Source organism: Panthera onca, chromosome D2 (assembly GCF_046562875.1).
Source record: "Panthera onca isolate mPanOnc1 chromosome D2, mPanOnc1 haplotype 2, whole genome shotgun sequence".
Classification (NCBI taxonomy): domain Eukaryota; kingdom Metazoa; phylum Chordata; class Mammalia; order Carnivora; family Felidae; genus Panthera; species Panthera onca.
Window position 1 is genome coordinate 8149993 of NC_138349.1, and position 19859 is coordinate 8169851.

General features: G+C 54.8%; 1 protein-coding gene across 6 annotated transcripts in view; it reads left to right on the plus strand.

Moving 5' to 3' along the window:
- Positions 1–6748: 6748 nt before the first annotated feature.
- The window catches only part of CHST15 (carbohydrate sulfotransferase 15), a 79385-nt gene continuing 66274 nt past the window's right edge, over positions 6749–19859 (plus strand). Inside the window, exon 1 of one of the 6 annotated variants that reach the window (XM_078434927.2) lies at positions 6749–6953. The gene's annotated coding sequence lies outside the window, so the exon portion shown is untranslated. Of the gene's footprint in view, positions 6954–7075; positions 7213–7349; positions 7657–8021; positions 8142–8258; positions 8718–19859 lie in introns of those variants that run through there. The other 5 variants (XM_078434929.2, XM_078434932.2, XM_078434931.2 and 2 more) reach the window with 5 other exon arrangements.

The window sequence follows — 19859 nt, forward strand, 5'->3', positions numbered from 1 at the left end:
CATTTTCTTTTCTTTGCTTTTGAGTTGTAGGAGTTCTTGATATTTTGGATATTAACCCCTTACCAGATCTAGGATTTGGCAGATTATCTCTCCCATCCAGTAGGTTGCCTTTTCATTTTGTTGATGCTTTCTTTCGTCGTGTGGGGCTTTTTGGTTTGATGTAGTGCTGCTTGCTTATTTTTGCTTTTGTTGCCTTGGCTTTTGGAGTCAGATCCAAAAAGTCATCACCAAGACCAGTGTCAGGGCCCTTACCGTCTATGTTTTCTTCTGGGAGTTTTGTGGTTTTAGGTCTTACGTTCAAGTCTGTAATCCCTTTTGAGTTAGTTCTTGTGTGTGGTGTGAGATAGTAGTCTAGTTTCATTCTTTTGCATGTGACTGTCCGGTTTTTCCCAACAGCATTTATTTATTTATTTATTTATGTTAACATTTATTTATTTTTGAGAGACAGAGACAGAGCATGAGTGGGGGAGGGGCACAGAGAGAGGGAGACACAGAATCCGAGGCAGGCTCCGGGCTCTGAGCTGTCCGCACGGAGCCCGGTGCAGGGCTCGAACTCACAAACCGTAAGATCATGACCTGAACCGACGTCAGACGCTTAACAGACTGGGCCACCCAGGTGCCCCCCCCCAACGGCATTTATGGAAGAGACCCACTGGGTTTCGATGCCATTAAAGCAACTTCTAAGGAGCTGCCTTTTGTCTAGTTTCCATCTGAGAGCAGGTAGTCCCTAGAAATGGACACCGATGTTTTCTGATGCCATTGTCATAGAGCCACCATGTCTGTTGTCCGTGAGTCACTTTGGGAAGCAGTGTGAATGGAGCACAGGAGGGTACGAGAGCCATGGAGTAAGACAGGCCCAGAGAAGAGGCAGGACTGCAGTGTAAACATGAGTCACCTTGCAGGTGCAGGGGAGGGGTCACAAATATTTAATTATGGGGCTAGCCCGATCAGATTTGTGTGTTGGAAAGATCCCAGCTGCGCATGTAGGAAACAAAACAGTTCGTGGAGGTCAAGGAGAGGAGGCAGGGAGAGTAGCTAGAGCTTACTGCAACAGGTCCCAAGGGAGAGATGAGATGGGTCCAAACTAGCAGTTCTCAACTCCACTGGGCACTGGGGGAGCTCGCGAAATACACAGATTCCTAGGTACCATGCCAGAGATTCAGATTCCTGGGCCCCGCGCTCGACCTATAGAAACGGAATCTCGGGTTTCGAAGCCCAGGAATCTGAATTTTAAAATCCTCCCAGGCTTCTTAGGCGAGCCAGGCTTGGGAGGAGGATGGTGGCTGATCGGAGGTACAAGAGCGAAGGATGACACTGGGGCTTCTGCATCAGGCACCGGGGCAGGTGCGTGATGGGGGCATTCATAGAAATGGCTGTTGCAAAGCACACAGCGGGTCTGGGTTGGACCCAGCAGCGAGGCCGGGCGGGGAGGGAGTGCAAATCACGAACAGCCGACTCAGAGCCTCTCTGTGTGTGGGTGTTATTCCCATTATCCTCCCCAGCACCGCTCTGTAACATTTGACTGCATTACATGCTCAGCCAGGAAAATGAAATTTATTTAGAAGGCCCAGGTATTTCACATCTAGGGCAGGAGGCCGCTCTAAATTGACCAAGTCAACAGCTCATTTTTGCTCTTGGGTGGATTGTAGCTCTTATGACAGAAGCGAGTGGAAATGCTACCGGCTATAAACTTTCACCTCATTGGCAAAATGTCGATTATGCAGCTCAAAACCTCTGGTGAGTAGGCGCTGCCCTCCGACAATTGGTAGCAACAGAGTCTCGGGCGGTGATAGCGATGACATTATGTCTCTTTCATCACCCGCACGGTCTTTGTATCGCCAATTACGGGCCCTACATTCACTCCTGGCCTCAGATACTGCAGAATAAAGAGGCTGTTCCCATGGTGCTGTCATCGCTCAAATCACTTGGGGTCCTCAACTGATTTTCCTTCAGAGGTTTCTGCCTGTGCTTTTAGGACCTCCAATCTTCATTGGGCGGGGAAGGCATCGGATTCTAGGCAAGAGTGAAAATCACAGGAAGTTAAGTCTGGCGGACAAGGAAGGCGCTAATCAAGCCAGGGGGTTCCAGTGGGGTCACTCACCAGGCATTTACCGGGTGCACCTGCCACGCCAGGCGCTGAGCGAGGGGCTCCGAGTGCTGACACGCATAGGCCCCCGTTCCTGGCCCCCCTGGGCTTACAGCGCTTCAGATTTCTCAGCTGGGAACTCTGAGATGCAGCCTGTGGACGCCTTCAGGCTGTGGCAGCATCTTAGGAGTAAGGGAGCCGTTTCTCTCGGGGGAGTAGGCAGCTCTCAGGTGCGAACACAGGTTCTAATGCTTGTTTGAAGCCGGCCCTGCTTCTCCCTTCCGTGGAGAAGTTTCGACGCAGAGTCGAAGTCTGCAGCTTTAAGGAACCGCAAGTTGTTAGTACCCTCAATCCGGTAGAGGTTTTTGGATCGGGTGTAGGAAATTTTCACAAGAACCTAAATCTCACGTCGATTTGTGATGGATTAGCCTACCAAAATTGGCGGAAAGTGCACTTAATGGATGCATTACTGCAGAAGGGATCTGTCTAACCAGAGCATTTCTAAATTTATGAAATTGAAATGCACTTCAGGTTACCGAGCAGTCTAAATTTGTCAAAGTCACAGGGCTGGAGGCAGGTCGTTGCTGGTGGCAGGGATCTGAAGCCAGGTCCACAGAGCGAGGGCCTGTGCGAGGATCCCCGAGGACCCCTCACACCCAGGTGCGGCCCCTCCCCGCACGGGGAGCTTCCAGCAGCCCTCCACCCGCATGCTGTCCCCTTGGAAACAACCTCAGATGTGGGGACAAGGTGAAAGTGAATCGCAACTTCATCCCCGTCTCTGGTTCTCTGGTCGAGTGCTCATTGCAAATGAAGGTGTCAGCTGATAAGGATGGCCTTAGGCATTTAAACTGGTTTTCTTTCAGTGGCTTTGGCATCGCAGTGGGAGGCCCTTGGGAGACCCCACTGGCTCTGGTCTCCATGCTCTAATGGAATGGCCAGTGGCAAAGTTTCTGCTGTTGAGCTGGGGCCTGTAGCAAGTAGTGCTCAAGGCCCGGCCTTATCTCCTTTCCTTCTGAGGGGTCTGCTGTCCCCACTTTCAGATTATGGGGTCCGGGTCCTTTCAGAAACATGACTCCCATCCCTTAATCCCTTGCAAAGGGACTCCCAATAGCAATTCGTCTGGAGTTCACAGCTCTGTAAAATGCCAGGCCAGGGCTTTCAGTCCTCCAGCTGGAGACGCTGAAGGCCAGAGAAGGGCTCCAGGTCTCATAGACAGCTGGTGGCTCAGAGCCTGGGTCTTCTGAGCCTCGGTATTTCCAAAGCACTTAGCACGTACGTGGCGTGGAGAGTGGCCCACGCTGCGTTCACCCCTTAACTTGGTTCTCGCTGCACTTTCCCATCAGGCGTGCCTGCCATTAACTCGAATTCGTTGGCATTGGCTCACACTAATGGTATAGGAGAGGCTTCGGTGCTTTTCCTGGGTTGTTTGGTTTCTGAGCCTCTGTCTCCTTGCCTGAAAAATGAGGATAAGCATGGCCGGCTCACAAGGCTGTTGTGAGCCAAGGCTCACAAGGCTGTTGTGGTCCAAGGATGTAGCGTAGGAAAGTGCTTAGCAGAACAGGAAAGTGGTTAGCAGAGTGCTTATCACATGGAGGGGCTCTGTGTGTCCCCATCCCTAGGAGGGAATGGAGACTTGGTCATCTTGGCGGCTCCAATATTCACTCCAGTGTGTGGCACAGAGCAGGTGTTCAGGGAATGTCTGCTGAATGAATGAGTGAATGAATGCGACTCGGTAGCCATGAGAGGTCCCTGGCCTTCCAGTTTTCTGATGTGCTTGCACTGCGTCCTATAGAATCTCTATTCAAGCAATACCTGTCCAGCGGTTCACTTTATTGGTCCAAAAAGTTGTTACGTGACTGTTCTGCACAAAACTCCTTTCCATAATGCTGACTGCTAATCATAGCTAATATTTCTGAGCTCTTGCGATGTGCCAAGATTTGTGCTTAGTGTTTTTTCAAACATTCTGATGTTAATCTTCACACAAGCCCCCGCCAAGGGAATGTATCAGTCAGCTACTCCCACAATAATGCTGCGTAACAAACTCCAGCACTGAGCGGCTTACAAGCATTTCCTCCCTTGCCCGTGCGTCTGTAGGTTGGCTGAGGCAGTTCTGCGTCCAGCTGTCGATGGGGTGACTTCGTCCCAGGCTGCCGGTTGAGTTGGGGTCTGCTCCATGTGTGGTTATTCTGGAGCCTTGCTGGAAGAGACGGCAGCTTCTTGGGATGTCCTCTTCTCATTATGAGCCACCAGAGCACAAGAGAGGAAGCCCAGCCCTGCAACACATATCAATCTCCTCATTCACTAACATCCTCTAAAATCTCATTGTCTAAAGCGAGTCATACGGCCAAGTCCAAAATCTTGGAATGGGGAAATATATTCCATGCTCTACGAGGCTGTGACAAGGGTGTGGAAGTGTAATATCCCCATGGGATCACTGATTCGATTTACTACTAGTAGGTGCTATTATCCCAACAGAAAGTGACACGCCCAAGGTACTCAGCTAGTAGGTATGAGAGGTATGGTTTGAACCCGGGCATTTAAAATTTTTTTTTTTTTTAACGTTTTATTTATTTTTGGGACAGAGAGAGATAGAGCACGAACTGGGGAGGGGCAGAGAGAGAGGGAGACACAGAATCGGAAGCAGGCTCCAGGCTCTGAGCCATCAGCCCAGAGCCCGACGCGGGGCTCGAACTCACGGACCGCGAGATCGTGACCTGAGCTGAAGTCGGACGCCTAACCGACTGAGCCACCCAGGCGCCCCGAACCCGGGCATTTTAACTCCAGAGTTATGGAAGCCTCAGGGTGTGCATATGGGGAAGGGGATGTTTGTTTCTTTAAATTATCTTCATGTTTCCACCCATTAGCTGCCAATGTCATGTTGGCTTCATTCTCTCTCAGTTACACATCCATCCGTCTACCCGTTCGGTCATTCACACGTCTGGCTTTGGGGTGTTCTCTCAACCCTCCAGAATCATAGGCAAAGTGCAATTCTCGGGTAATTTTTTGAAACGTTGAGTGTGGAGGGCAAAAATTGCCCTCTAGTTGATCTCGGGCACGTGCATACATACCTTTGGAAAGTCCCTGGTGGAATTCAGATCAAAGCGGTACCGTGATTTTACTCAAAAACAATTTGCTCCGTGTCAACTGTGACTTCCGACACCTGAATTTGAAAGTGATCTGGGTGGGCCCAGAGCCATCTCCATAACGGGGTCATGTGTTTACTTGGAGGGAGGAGAGGAAAGACCGAGGTATGTGTGGCCATGGAGGCCTTACAGGAGCGGATTTCCTCCTCAGTGTTTCCATAGAACCTTCCCTGTGTTTGTTTAAACCCATTGCACACTCTGGTCTGACAGCTGCCTGGCCCAGGGCCTCCCTTGCAGACACATGTACAACTAACCCTCTTTAACAGCACCCTGCACTGTGCCACCCCCCCCCCCCCCCCATGCAATTACTCGAGTATATAAACTTCACTGAAAGGCAGGCTTTTCTTGGGAGCCAATAAATAAGCCCCGAAGCCACAACGTGTGTAAGACCTTGAAAAATGGCATCATCATCTATTGGGAATTGTGAACCCTGCAAAAAGCAGCTCATTGTGTTTTCAGAAAAAGGGTTTCGTTTAAAAAAATAATAATAATAATGAGCGAAAATCACCAAGCGGAGTCTATATGGAGAACGCAATGTAGTCTGAGATTCCGAGGCTGGTCTCTTTGCTGCCGCTTTCTTCGTAGATTTTATGTAAGAGGCATTATTTGCAGGAAAACAAGACACAGTTTTGAAGAATTCCCCTCTCATCCAGCTTCCCATCTGCAGTTATAATCCTCTGATTGTGACCTCTGCATTAGTTGCCATGGAGGCCGAGCACAAGTTGACGACCTCAGGGCAGGCTATAGTTTCTGGGGGGTGAGAGGAAGCCTCGGGCAATACAGATCAGCTTTTTCAGAACAAGAGGAAAGGGGGAAAGGCAGGATCAGGAAGCACCCCTCAGCGGCGGGCCAGCACTCTGCAGCATAGGAAAGACTTTCAGCTCCACTTCTGGCTGCTTTGAAGCCAGAGGATGCTGGACCATGGCCATGGGGACATGGGCAGGCAAAAGGCTGTGTGACTGAAGACAAAGATGTTTTTTTTCTGTCCCTTGGACCTGTTTCCTGAGAGGCTGGGCTTGGTTGCTCCAAGCGACCCCTGAGTTGAGTCTTCCAAAAATCCAGCGTCTTTTCTTTAACTGATGGCATCTTTTGTCAAGGGTCAGGGAGTCGACCACCGGGGCCGGTTCCTTGGCCTGGGACGGCCCAGGTGGTTTCCTGGAGCAGGAGCCTCCCGGCCACTGCGGCAGGGCTCCCGGCCCCGCGGAGCCTTCCCTCCCGGTAGAAGCAAACAGGCTGGGCCAAAGAGCCCGGGAGAGGCTTCGCGGGCTGCAAAAATACAACAGACGGCGCAGAACCCACCAGCGCCGTGGCCTTGCATATCAATGTATGGGCTGGCTGCAGACCGCCAAGTTCGTTAAAAATGTCTCTGGCAGAGCGTCGCGGGCAGACTTCAGGGGTTTCGGTTTGCTTTCTATTTGGAATCACCGCATCACACAAACCGTGTTTACTCGGAAGGGGAGGGGGCGGGGACCAAACCCACCGCGCGGCGCACACGCCTTGATCTCACATTCCAGACTCGAGCTGTGTCAGCGCGACATGGGGCGGGGGGAGGGTTCTCTTCGGAGGTTTCATTCGCCATCCGCACGTCACTCCCAAACTTTTCCTCCCTGCGCTCGGGGAGTCAGGTTGACGCGCCCTGGATGCGGGGTTCGAGGCGCCGGGCTGGGCGCGCTCCCGCGGAGCCCGAGCCGCAGAGGCTCCGGGGCTGGACTCCGGCTTCTCAGGTACAAGTTGGGTGCCAGGCGCGGGGGTGGGGGCGGCGAGGAGCGGCGGGCGGAGGTCTGGCTCGGAGCTCCGGCTTCCGGCGCCCCTCCGCGTTCCGGCCGGGCGGCGCGGGCGGCGGCGGGGCTGGGCGTAGGGAGTCCGGGCCGGCGGAGGCTGCGCGCAGCCTCACTCCCCGCGGCGCTCCCGGCGCGGCGGCGGCGGCGGCGGCGGCGGCGGCGGCCCAGGCAGACAATGAACTTGCGAGCGCGCCGAGCCGAGGCAGGTTTGAGCCCCGTGCCCCTCGGCCCAGTCTCCCGAAGCCCCCCCCGCGCCCCCCCCCCCCTGCGGACATCAGCGGGGGCGTCCCCTCGCCGCCGGTCCCGGCCGCCTCCGGGCACCCCGCGCGCCGGCGACCCCGCGGGAAGGGCTGCCCGGCGGCGGCGGCGGCGGCGGCGCCGGGACTCGCGTGCCCCCTCCTTGGCTCGAGAGAATGCAGCCGGAGCTCGGGGACAGGGGACGAGGCGAAGGGGTGGTGGCGCTGCGGACGGCCGGAGGCCGGCGGGGGGCGCACGCCGCGGGGCACGCACGGGCCGGCTGCCCAGAAGAACGGCCCCGGGAGTCGGAGTCGGGGCGCCCCCGCGCCGCCCCGCTCTGGAAGCTGCAGGCGGAGGACGGACCGACCGACAGACAGACCGGTGCTTTCACCGTGTGAGCGCGCGCCGGGTGGGTGGTGGTGGTCGGGGGAGGGGGGCGGGAATTCCCCCAGCCAGATGCTCGGCTCCCCCGCGCACTTCGGGGAAGTTTCCAGGCGCAGCCCGGGGCAGGTAAGTGGGCAGCCGCCTCTCTCTCTCCCCGACCCTGGCTAGCAGCCACCCCCGGACCTCCCGCTCCGGTGCCACGGGCGCTTTGGGCCGAGGAGGCGGGAGGACGCGGCGGGGGAGGGGGGGTCCCCAGGCACCCACGCGTGTGGGACCCGGTCCGGCGGGGGACACCGCGGGGGCGGGCGTGGGAGGAGACGGGGGCGCGGCCGGGCCCGGAGCGGCCTGAACTTTTGCTCCCCGCCCCCTCCTCCTTCCTCTCGGCCCTCCGCCCCCTGCCCCCTCCCGGCTGCCGGCCGTGGCTCGGGAGGCGGCGGGACTCGGGAGTTGCCGGCGCTTCTCGGCGGCGGCGGCCCCGGCCGGCTGGGCGCGGCGAGCCGAGCGCGGCAGGTCTGAGCGGCGCGGCGGCGGGGAGCGGGGGCTGCGGGGCGCCGAAGCCGTGGGGGAGCCGGGGAGGCGGCGGCGATCGTGCCGGAGCGCCGGGGCGTTGGGCTGCGGGTGCGGGTGCGGGTGGAGAGGACGCGTGGCGCAGTGGGCCCTCTCGGAGCCCCCTGGGAGGGCGGGATGGAGGCGGCCGGGTGAAGGAACCTCGCCTTTGGGGAATGAATGAAGAGCCGGGAAAGCGCCTTCCGACTCCTCCGGGCGAATGGATTGGCCGGCGTGCGCGCGCGTGTGTGCGTGTGTGTTTGGGATTCGGAGCCGCCTGGGTCCTGGGCGCGGCTGCCTGGCCGCCCCGTCGCGGTCCTGGTGCCCACGTTGCCCGCCCGCCCCGCGCCCTGGCGTGGCCCTCGCGGCTGGAGAGGCCGGCGGAGACACAGGAGGCGGGGGCTCGCTTGCCGGCTGCTGGCGGCTGGACGTCTGCGCCTCGCGTAGGGAGGCTCGAGAAGCAGGCGGCGAGGCTGGGGCTGAGGCTAGATCTCCGGGGGGGGCCCCCCGTGTGCCCCGTCCCCCGCGTGTTCACACCCGGTGAGTTGATGGCGCGGAGTTTGGGGGATGAAGTTGTGCTCTCAGGAAGCCCCAGGACGCCCCGTGAAGGGATTTGGCGCGGCGTTCAGTGAAGCGGAGCGGGGCGGTGGGGGGGGGCTCCGCTTCTGGGCTCCTCCGTAGTGCCCCCCAGCCCCTCTTTATCAGCTGCAGTTGCCATGAGGGCAGCCAGCCCGCCGAGCAGAAAGGCACCTTGAGGGCATGTGCACGCCCTGCGGGGCCCGGGAGGAAACCCAGGTTTGGAGATTTGCCCGAAGTTCCTCTAGGACCTTCCCACCCCGCTCTCCATCCCAACCTTCCTGCCCCCCCATCCCTTGGAAAATCAGGAATCCTCCCTTACAGAACGTGGCACTTAGGGGTTTTACAAACTGAATGTTGAATCGGGATGTTTTGATTGCTACCTAAACACATTGGAGTCATGCATGCTTTTGCTTAAAATAGCGTGTGCATAAAAATATCTTTTAATTAGGTGGTTTTTATCAAATAAGTTTTTCTCTACAATACTCCTGGAAGATTGGCAGGAAAATGTTCTTTTTGCCTCGTCCTGGACGAGGAGGCTGAGCCAGCAAGGTGGGGCTGCTTGCCATGGTCTCCCTCTCAGCGTGGGTTTGAGCCAGAAGTAGAGCTGCGGGTCTGGGCTTCCCTTCAAGGTCCCCAGGAGAACCGTCTCTAGGCTCCTGGGAAGGAAATTCAACAGCGTCTGTCTTTTCTGATCAATGCATGACTGCAGTGAGCTGGCTTGTGGGTGAAGCAAGCAGCATGAATTCATCCAGGTATGGGGAGCAGGGGTGGGGGGAGGATGGCCAGGGCAGGGGGAGGGGGCAGGTCTGCCCACAGTGGGGTACAGGTATGCCTTGCTTTTCTTTGATGACTAGAGCTTGTGGTGCCCGAACCACGGTCTCGGCCAGGGATCCCGGCACCGTTGCTGTGGCTTCTGTGCAGGCTTCTCTTTCTGTACCTTTCTCTCCTCTGTTGCTGCTGCCCCTGGCCAGGAGAGCCAAGGCATTTGGTTTTCTACCTGCCAGAAAGAGAGAAGATTAATCCCTGCGTCTGGAAGAGGCAGTGTTTGCAGGAAAGGTTGGGAGAGGTTGGGAAGTGGATTGTGTTTATTTGGTGTTTGGAGAAGAGTGTAAAAGAAACTCCAGGTTAACCAGCTGGGCCACAGGAACCTCAGGCCCTTTGAACCTGCACTATCAGAAGCTTTAGATTAGTCTGGGCTGTGATTAGATTGTGGTTGTCCAAGGCCATGTAGGACCCAGCTGGAAATCGCCCTTGCAAGTGCGGGGGGGAGAAGGAGAGGAGGGGGATTCTGGGGCTGCCCTGAATGGGTGAACCATGCCCCACCTATAGGGGGCAGCTTTCACTCGGCCTCGGCCAGTTGGAAAGAAACAGACTTGGCGGGTCTTGTTTGTTTTCAGGAGAATTCTCAAGCGTGGACATTCAAGTGTGGGTTCTCATTCTAGAAGTGGAGTAAAAGGTTGGGGTGGTTGTATTGCCAGGAGGTCTGAAGTTTGACATCTGGCCCCGTGTCTGTATAATGGGAGGGGTGTCCTACCATCAGGGAGATGTGATACATGGTAGGACTTGTGGCTCACCCCCCCCCCCCTTCCCCAAGGGCCCAGGGACTAAGCGCCATGTGCCAGGCTCTGTCACACACGTGTGTGTCACACACTCAATCAGTAGCTACCTGATGGAGACCCATCACGTGGGAAGTGACGCTACTAAGACTTTTTATATGATTTCATTTACCAAATAGATCCCAGGGTGGAGCATCTGGGGGGTGCTACGGTGGTAAGACGGGCACAGCCCCAGCCCTCACAGAAGGGGGGGCAGACAGAAATGCCTGTACCAGATGGACAGACCTCGAGCTGGGAAGGACAGTAGGGCAAGAACAGTGCTGGAAGGGGGTGGGTTGTTGGGGGAGGAGTCTCCTTTGACAGATGTGGAAACCGAGGCTCACAGCAGTTGAAAGCCTGAAAGTGGGGAGTCAGCCCCTGCCCCCGATCTGTAGCTCCTGGGCCTGCCGTTACATCCCACCACGCGGGGCTGGAGCCTCTTGGAAACCCCCAGATCCTGTCCGTATGTTTGGACCCCTTCCCCTTCCTAGTGCCTCTAGGTCCAGGATTGCAAAGATACAATTTGGAACCATGTGTCAGAGACGGGAATGTTCTTAAATTCTAAAAGCAGACACTACCTTTAAAAGTAGTAGCTGGGGAAAGTTGGGTGGCTCAGCCAGTTAAGCGTCTGACTCCTGGTTTCTTTTCTTTTCCTTTCATTTTTTTTTTAAGTTTTATTTATTTTGAGAGAGAGAGAGAGAGTGCCAGCATGGGCAGGGGAGGGGCAGAGAGAGAGGGAGAGAGTATCTCAGGCTCCACCCCATTAGTGCAGATGTCAAACTACTCCCCCGTGCAGGGCTCCCGCTCACGAACCGTGAGATCGCGACCTCAGCTGAAATCAGGAGTCAGACGCTTAACCAGCTGAGCCCCCCCCAGGTGCCCCTCGGACTCCTGGTTTCTGCTTGGGTCATGATCTTGCAGTTGGTGGGATGGAGCGAGCCCCGCGCCGGGCTCTGTGCTGGCAGCGTGGAGCCTGCTTGGGATTCTCTCTCTCCCTCTCTGCCCCTCCCCGACTCGTGCCGTCTCTGTCTCTCGCAAATAAATAAATAAAACTTAACAGTAGTAGCTGGCATGGGAGTGTCACTTAAGTGAGCAGTCAGCTGGCGGGCATCTCTCCAGCAGTATGTCGTTTGGCAGTGATGTTTTCAGTCATTGTTCAGAATCATGCCGCCTGTCTTCCCTTCCAGTCTGTCTGTTGGGAGGCCGGGGAGTATATTCAGTTACTTCCGTGGGTGATTTTGTGCCTGTCACGTGAGCCAGGAGATTGTGTTCTCGCTTAGCCGAGCAGGTGTCGGGAGACCGAGTGTTTTGACGTGCACAATGTATTTCTTTATTGTTCTCCAGTGCGGAGGTCTGATTTCCTTCCCGAGATGCTCGTCCTTTACAATAAAGCCGGAGAAGATGACCCATGTTTTCGCAGCATGAAACAAGCTTAAAGGTGGCAGTTATCTAGTTAGTCTATCCCGTCTAGGTAGCTAGGAAGAAAAGTAAAGGCTTTGTGTTGATTTGGGCCAATACAGTTTTTTTTTTGTTGTTTTTAATTTTTTTTTTAACATTTATTTATTTTTGAGACAGAGAGACAGAGCATGAATGGGGGAGGGGCAGAGAGAGAGGGAGACACAGAATCGGAAGCAGGCTCCAGGCTCTGAGCCATCAGCCCAGAGCCCCGACGCGGGGCTCGAACTCACGGACCGTGAGATCGTGACCTGAGCTGAAGTCGGACGCTTCACCGACTGAGCCACCCAGGCGCCCCTTGGTTTTTTTTTTTTAACATATAGGGGCTGGGGAGGCGGACATTTGGTCACAACAGCTGTCACTGGCTGGGTCCCCACTGGTTCCCAGCTGGCCCTGTGCCAGGCAGGTCGGACAGGTGTCCCCCTTTGTCTCTGTTAGAGGGCGGGGAGGCTGCTTGAGATCACACAGACCGAGCTTTCAGCCACCCAGGTGTCCAGGAGGAAGGATGAGGGAACGACAGCAGGGTCTGGAGGGAAAGAAGACAGGGTACAGGGTAAAAACTGTGGCTTCCCCAGAAGGGGAAGGTGGGTGTGAATCAGCAAATGCTACGTTAGGGGGAGGTGGCCCTGGAAAGCAGGTTTTCAGTCCCTGCTGGTTTCAAAAGGGGTGTGAGGAACCTTAGGCGTTTCGGAGGCGGTGATGATGGGAGGCACTGATGCATCGCCCCAGGTGTGGGCCCAGGGCCAAGTGTGCTGGGTTGGGGCGGGGGGAGGCAGAGGAAGCACACAGCCAGGGCAGCACCCAATTAGTGGGCAAGGCAAAGCTTGCACAAGTTGGTTATGTAACACCGCTGGCAGGAAGGACATGGTTAGCGGCAGCTCCGAGGTCGCAGTGGTCTGGAGTGACTTCGTCCCCCGGCCTGACGGGCCGCTGTCTCATACGTGAGTCGACACCCGCCAGGTGCTCGGAGCAGGGCCTGGCGCACAGGAAGCACTCTTGTACTCTTGAGTGCTGGAGCTCATAACCAAGGACAGAGGACGTCTCTGAACGCCTGGAAATTGCGTGGACAACTTTTCATGAAGATGGTAGGTGGGTGGATTTCAGAAGGGGGCGCACAATTTCAACAGATTCTGCCTTCAGGACCTCATAAGGCCAGGAGCCCCAGGACACCTTGGATCCTGTAGATCCTGTTCCGGTTTTCTTTGGCTGGCTGCTTTACCTCTCGGGCCTGTTTCTTCGTGTGTGTGTGTGTGTGTGTGTGTGTGTGTGTGTGTGTGAGCAGGGGCTGGGTAAACGGCCACTTTGTGACCCTTTCAGCGGACACCGTGGGCAGGCCGTGGGTCCGTTCGGCTGTGTTCCCCACTTGTCACAGTGAAGCAGAGGGCAGATCAGGCAGCTCTCGCCGGAGACGTGCGGGGACAGCTTGCGTTCGGATGTTACATCTTGAGCCCCGCTGTAAGCTTCCAAGAGTCCTGAGCAGGCTTGCAGGGGCCTCATTGCTGGCCCAGGGCTCCCCCTGACACCTATTTCACGTTTCTCGAACTCGTCCTGGCCCCGGCCTTTCGGCTCTCGGAAGAAAGTGAGGTTGGCAGATCATCAGGAGTAGAGGGTGTCATTATAATGGAAACTTGGACACTTTCCAGAATTGTGTTTGTGGTGAAAATATTGAAGCAGGCAGCCTAGTCACCCAGGTGCCTGGAAACTACCCCAACATGGGCAAATAATTAGATGCAGACCAGGCATAATTATTTTTTCCTACATTGTGCTGGAACCTGGTCTTTTTTACATTTTCTCTTGAAATGGGATACCCTCCTTTTGATTCCTCTGCTCCCTGGGGTGGAAAAGACAGTGGTGGTCTGGAGCAGGAGGGGAAGACCATGAGGGGTGGTGATTCTGTCCCTGCCAGGGCAGCCCCCGGTCACGGGGGAACTTCTGTCCTGCTCTGCTGTGCCCTTGTGGGGACCCGCCCCGAGGGCCTGGGGCATCTTTGCTCTCAGGTTGGAACCTGCATCCCAGAGTCTGAGAGGTCTGCAGAAGTGCATTCCTGTCTCATGCCCTCGATGGAAGGGGCCGGGGAGCTCTGTCTGCCCCTCGTGACACCTGTTTACTCACACACGCTGATGGAAGTGAACTTCAGCCCCTTCACATTTGCAGCGAATCAGAGGTTTGGTGCCTCCATGCAGACGTTCTTTTAGCCTGGGTGTTCAGTCCCTTAGAGACCCTTGGCGGGGCAGCTCAGGGGGTGGGTGAGCCTGGCACCATGCTGACCAGGGAGAGAGTCCCTCTGTGTTTCTTTCTTTTCTTTTTTTTTTCTTTCTAATGTTTATTTATTTCGGAGAGGGGAGCAGGGACAGAGGATCCGAAGCAGGCCCTATGCTGTCAATAGCAAGCCCCATACGGGGCTAGAAGTCAGGAACCATGAGATCGTGACCTGAGCTGAAGTCAGTGGCTCAGCTGAATGAGCCACCCAGGCGCCCCATCCTTTGTTTCTTTGCTCCTTTACCGTAACCCTGAGCGACTGGCCTACCCTTCTTGTGCCTCAGTTTTGTCATTGGTAAAGGGGGTTAATGATTTCTACTTTGTATTGTGTTTTGAGTATTAGAAGTAGCACAATTTAGGGCTCCAGGGGGCTCCCCAAATTGAGCCCCTCTTCCTGGACAGCTTCTGAACCGAGAGAGAGAGAGAGAGAGAGAGAGAGAGAGAGAGAGATGAGTGGAGATAAAAATGTGGCATCTGTCCTCGACTGAAGCCTACGTTGGAGAATGTAGCTGGTGGGCATGGGGGCATCGTAGTCCCGAACTGAGGGCGCCCCCTGTCCCCCCCACCCCCCCAGTCACAGGCAGAATGGGGAAGTTGCAGCCGCCCCGGGGGCAGCCCCCACCTCCCTGGGCAGCTGGTGGGGTGGCAGGCCTGCTCTGGGTGAGAAAAGGCAGGACTGGGTCACTCACTCACATTCAGATCCTTGTTCCACGCTCCTGGGATAGTGTAGATACCACCGGGTGTAGACACACAGGCGGAGTGCTGTGCATGTGGGAGGAGACGTCAGGAGCGAGCAAGACGAGTCCCTTGCTGACATCCAGTAGTAAGTGTGGAGCCTGGGGCCTGGCCCTTGGTGGGGGCTGACAGATGGTGTCCATTAGGGCAGGGGGGCATTGAAGTTAGGCAGCAAGGCCTTGTCGGCTACTTGTATCTGCAGAGTGTGGGCGTGGTCGCCACAGTGAGTAAATGATTAGCCGTGGACCCCGAGGCTGCGTTCTAAACCGTGAGGCAGTTCACAAGGAGTGGAGGTATGTGCTGACCACGAGCCTGGCCGGGAGAACCACGTCTGCCTCCCCTTGGCCCCCCCCCCCCCCCCCCCCACTCCCGTGGGGCCCCATCGCCACCTTCAGGAAACCTCTGCCGGTAACTCGTATCATCTCTGCCACATCCCCCCTGAGCCCCTTTGTCCCCCGTCCAAGTGTTCCTTTCCTCTTCTGACCTTCTGTGTTCTGCTTTGAACTCCACCTTGAACCTATCTCACCTTGCATCATCTTCCAGTTTCCTGAGTGCCGTCTGCTTTCCCTAGCCCGGGGAGCCTCTCAAGGTTGAGGAAGGTTTCTAGGGGACCCGCTTACAGCTAGGCCCCCAAAGAGTCGGGGGAGGCCTGCCGTTTATTGAACTAATGAAAATGATTCTTCGAAAAACCCATTTCTCCCAGACCGTTACGGATCTTACGCGGGCCTCTGGGTGTGCACCCAGAAGGTAGAAAAGAGTCCCCGATTTGGTGCCCCGGTACAGGAGTTAACGCTTGCCACTAAATTTTTGAAGGAGTCAAGAGCCTCATGCAGTAACCTTGGATTTCCTGGCATTAGGGTTTTGGGCCACTAAACAGCTTCGTGTGTGTGTATGTGTCTTGAGAGCCTTGGGGGGAAATGTTATGGAAATTTGGTTGGTGTTTCAGAAATATAAACAGGAGCCATCTACTCAGGGAAGAAGTGTGGGGGCTGTTAGTGTTTCTTATAGCTGGCATAATGGCTTGTCTTTAAATTCCAGGCGCCTTTGTTTGGAATGTAAATATTTGCATTAAAAATATAAAGTATATCCTGGCGTGTATTTATTGCGGCCATAATTTCCAAACCCCAAATCAGACTATTGGTCTACAGAGGATTATTTCCTCTGATTTGTGAACCTGTTTATATAAAGAGTCTTCCAAATGTACACACACACACAACCATATTTGCTTGTGCACGTAAGGGATCTCCAGGATTACCAAAGAGCGGGGTTGCCTCGGGGAGTCTGGGCTGAGCGCTTGTGCCTCCCAGTGTGCATTCCGGGTCATGTTCTGGTAAGCAGCAGCCACTCGGAGGATGGCCCGATTTGGGCCCCGGTCCCGTGGGATTGTGTGGCTCCTGTGACCTCAGTTCCCTGGACATCCCAGGTAGGGGATGGACCACAGCTGGCTCATCTCGGGGCCACGTAACCAGACATTGATTTCAGAATTATTGTCGCTCCAGGAAGATGTGGAGAAGAATGGGCGTTTGGGGTCCGTCCTGTGGTCTGGAGGAGGCGGGGGGGGGGGCAGGACGTTCTCATTTCCAGTTCATGGTCGAACTCCGAAGGCCTCTGTGGGATGTCATCCTCCATGAGATTCTTGGGGACGGGTTAGCCTTTTCATTTTCCAGAGAACAGCCCTGCTTTGTCAGACATTTGGTGGAGACGGAGTTTTACCGCTTAGCTGGTCTCCGCCCTCTTCTCCAGAGTGAGAGGTGGGGGGCTGCAGTTGTGCTGGGCTAGGACCTCTGCTTCCAGTGGTGTGTGTGTGTGTGTGTGTGTGTGTGTGTGTGTGTGTGTGTTGGAGGGTGGCAGCCCCAGATGGAAACCCTGTCTCCAAGTGACTCAACAAATGGAGAAGTGGAAGTCAGCCGGCCTGTTGGGGACAGCCAACGTGGGTGATATGTCGGCCAGCCCCAAATCTAGGCTCGTCCCCAACCCCCCGGCAAACTCTCCATCATCACAGGGTGGAGGGCAGAGGAGAAGGGGACATGGGGGCTCCTGGCAGGGCCTGGGGGACCCCACGTCTGGCCCCTGGTTCTCTGGTACCAAGGCCCACTTGTCCCTGCTTCCCAGCTACCCAGGATCCTCCCCTTGGTTGGGACCAGCTCCTCCTCGGACGCTGCGCGCTGTTACTTTAGGACCGGACTCGGTTGAGGCAGCAGGAACCCTCTGGCCCTCCCCATCGCCATCTTGAAAAGAGCATCTTGACCGAAGGAGTGTCAGGCCTCCCTCTGCTTGGGAACTTTTCCTTCCTTGGGCTCCAGGGATGCTGAGCCGCACGTGGGAGAGGAAGCGAGGCAGGGAGACGGTCTGAGGAGAGAGGTATGGAGAGCTGGGATGCTAGCTCCAGCACTGCCCTGATGGGCCATCCAGTGTTAAGCGTGGAACTTTCCATGTTTGGTTCTTACTTTGACCCATCAGTGAACATTCCTTCTCTGAAAGAAACATTGCCCTGCCTCAGAGATGGTGAGCGTTTAGGAAGCACCACTTCCTGGGCGTCTGGGTGTTCTTGAAGTGTGAGAAACTCACGGTTGCCTTTTCCGTGGTCATCTTCAGCCCAACCCACGGTGATGCGACCCCACCTCGTTCCCCGTCACAGTTCTTAATAAAAGATTGTCAGATCCAGAAGGGCCTGTGCGACCCCGGATTGGGCCAGCGACCCAATTGCACTGTCCTGAGAGTCAGAGGAAATAGCTGCTTTTAGGACATGCTGAACTTGCCTAAGCAAGTTATCAGTCGGAATAAATAGGAGGCTGAAGGGACGCTCTGATTAATGAGAGTGGGAGCAGCCTGACATTTGTGTCGTCCTAACTTTGAAAAGCTATTTGTACTCGCTGTAGCAGTCTCTGTGAGAAATGAGATGTGGAAAGGTGTGCAGAAGACAATGGGCACTTAGCAAATGAGACCTCCTCGTCAGAAGCACCTTCCAGGCAAAAATAAAATAAAATAAAATAAAATAAATCATTCGCCCACAGGTCGACTGTTGCAAAATCCAGGGATCCTTTGCCTTGGACAAAATTTGCATTGTAATTGATGCATTAATGATGTAGTAAAATGAGGTATCAAAAAATTAGATGAAATCTCGGTTGCCATTAGGGGTAGAAAGGAAATTTGCTTTCGGCTGTTAAAACTGAAACAAATCAGTAGAAAAATGCAGGCCTGCCCACGTCTGAGTCAGCGGTTTTTTGGATTGTGGAAGAAGGAGATTTGCCCACTGAAAATCAGCCTTGTGCCTCTTGGACCAGCCCTGAAGCTATAGAACTGTTTGGGGAGGTGTGTGTGCACGCGTGTGGATGTGTGTATATGTATGTGTGTGTAGGTATATTTAGCTTACAAAGTTCTCATCGAATTTATTTTTAAAAATTATGCAACAGACTGCTTTTTTTTGGTCCATTCAACCTATTCCCTTATTATTATTCGTTTTAAAATTTTTTTTAATGTTTATTGATTTTTGAAGGAGAGAAGAGTCAGAGTGTGAGTGGGGGAGGGGCAGAGAGGGAGGGAGGCACAGGCTCCGAAGCAGGCTCCGAAGCAGGCTCCGGGCTCCGAGCTGTCTGCACAGAGCCCGACGCGGGGCTCAAACTCACAAACCCCGAGATCGCGACCCAAGCCGAAGTCGGACGCCCAACCGACTGAGCCACCCAGGCGCTCCTAACCTCTTCCCTTTTCAAACAGCTTACTTGAGATACAGTCCGCTCACATACCACACATTTAAATTAAATCCATCCATTTAAAGCATATGATTCAGTAGTTTTGAGTGTATTTACAGATATGTGCAGCCAGCACCACATTCAATTTGAGAACATTCCATCATCTCAGAAAGAGAGCCTTTGCCCATTCGCGGTCAGCCCCCACTTCCCTCATGCACAGCCCCCCGCTCCCCCAGTCCTAAGCAGTGAGGCATCTTCTGTCTCTATCAGTTTTTCTGCTCTGGACTTGTGTATGACTGGAATCGTATAAATAACACGTGTGTGTGTGTGTGTGTGTGTGTGTGTGTGTGTGTGGCGCGCGCGCGCGCGCGCGCGTTTTTGTGTTTTGTTTTGTTTTTGCTTTTCGCGTTTTTCTGTAACTGGCTTGCACCCAGCATCATGGTTTTACAGTTGACCCATGTTGTAGAATGGACCAGTTTGGCATTCCTTTTGATGGCCAAATCGTATTCCATTGGATGGATGGATCACATTTTATAGACGTTTGGGTTGTCTCCGACTTTGGAGTCTTGGTAATCTGCTATAAACATTCATGTACAAGTTTTTGTGTGGACACATGTTTCCATTTCTAGGGTTATGGTTTATGAGATATTTTTACTTGCTCTTAATAATAAGATTCGTTTATTTTTTTACATGCTCTTTTCCTGGCCCTAGGGAAGGCTTAATTCTCAGATGGGTTTCTGTTTCCCATCTGAATTGTCTGAATTTATTAGAGCTAGGAAAGGCCTTCAGGGGATCATAGTCTGGGTCCATTTTGTAGATGGGGAAACTGAGGCCCCAAGAGGTCACACGGAGCCAGGACTCAGCCCTGGTTTCAGTTGTCCTGAATGCTCTTCCTAAGCTCTTCGTAAAACCCAGTCACCCTCTTGACCGGCTTGGGGTGGACGGTTGGTGACCACCTTGCCCGAGCCCGCTGTTGTAACCCCCTCTGACCTGATGGAGGCCGGAGGGTGGCTGGTCCGCCACCAGCTGCCAAACGAGCTACGGCTTGTGGCGCCAGTGCCTTCTCGTTCTTTCTCCCTGCGGCAACAGGAGGCCAACGCTTATCCGGGGAATAATTAAATTAGGAACCAATTCAGAGAATGAAATTTTATCTGATCTGGCTGAGCCCATAAACAAGGGGCTGTGGCTGTGACTTCAGGGTACATTATGAAGTTGTTTTTGAAGCATTATGTTGGGCCAGAGCATTGGCGGACCCGCGCGGGCCGGCGGGGGCACCTCCTGGGGCGGGCGGCTTGCGTGGCTGGGGGTTCATCCTGAAGTGTTGAGCCGTGTCCCCATTCTAGCTTCTCATGCACTTGTTTTCAGGTGCC